Genomic DNA, 998 nt, shown 5'->3' with positions numbered 1-998 from the left:
TATGATATAGGCTTTTCTGAAGTTAACTATCTGCTTCCTATTCTTATTCTTCAGAAACATTGAAAATTAACATTTAACTTTTATCCAACAAATCCTTGCGTATATGCGAGGGCAGACGGGTGACAGTTTCTCTCTCTCTGTTTTCCGATCACACCGATGGGAAGCTTGCACTCTCTACCGCCCACACCGTGGGGGCCACACGCTGCTCCGCAGCTCACACATGTGCGTGCGTACTGGTTTCAAGGACACATCCGTATGTTCTTCCTGCTCGCCTGGAGTAAGCTGTCAAATTTCCTTAGTGTGTACAGATTCAAGCAGGGAGTCCTGCAGCGATCGCTGCCCATGTGTGGAGATGTGTGTTCCGTGTGGTCTTACCAGAGGAACGTGTCCCTGGTCCGTCCACTGTGTCTGTGCTTGGTTATAGCCGCACTCCTGTCCACACTACTGACGTGCCCAACGCGAGTCTCATTTATTTAGCTTTCATTACTGAATGTCTTCACGTATTTTCCTTTATGTGATTTAAGACATATATCTTTTCTTGAACGTTTCCATTTAAGCTGTGTCTTACAGTGTTCCCCCCAGTTATCCCACGTATTAGAAACCGGTTCACTGCTGCCGTGATTCTCACCACGCTGGTAACGCCAGAGAGAGTCGGACGTTCCAGAGTCACAGAACATGTGATCTCGAATGGCATCGGCCTGTCTCTTCATAATACACATCTGTAGCTAGCCCTTCTTTAAAAGTGCATGGGGAACTCCTGATTAGGTCGAGAATGGTGAAGGAAAGAAAAACAAGGCCAAATGCAACTTTATCTTGGTCCTATTTTAAAGTCCAGCCTTTGGGTACCTTCTAGCTACTTGTAACTAACTGACTCTCCTCCAGGATCGCCTCTTTGGCGTCACTCTGCACATGTGCTGGCTCCGTGCTGGGGAACGGCTTATGTTCTAGAGGGCACGAAGATCCGTTTCTGGAGGTTCGGACATTTCTGTCTGTGGGCC

This window comes from Tupaia chinensis, unplaced genomic scaffold, assembly GCF_000334495.1.
Source record: "Tupaia chinensis unplaced genomic scaffold, TupChi_1.0 Scaffold144027_1, whole genome shotgun sequence".
In the NCBI taxonomy this organism is placed as follows: domain Eukaryota; kingdom Metazoa; phylum Chordata; class Mammalia; order Scandentia; family Tupaiidae; genus Tupaia; species Tupaia belangeri.
This window is presented reverse-complemented; position numbering follows the sequence as displayed.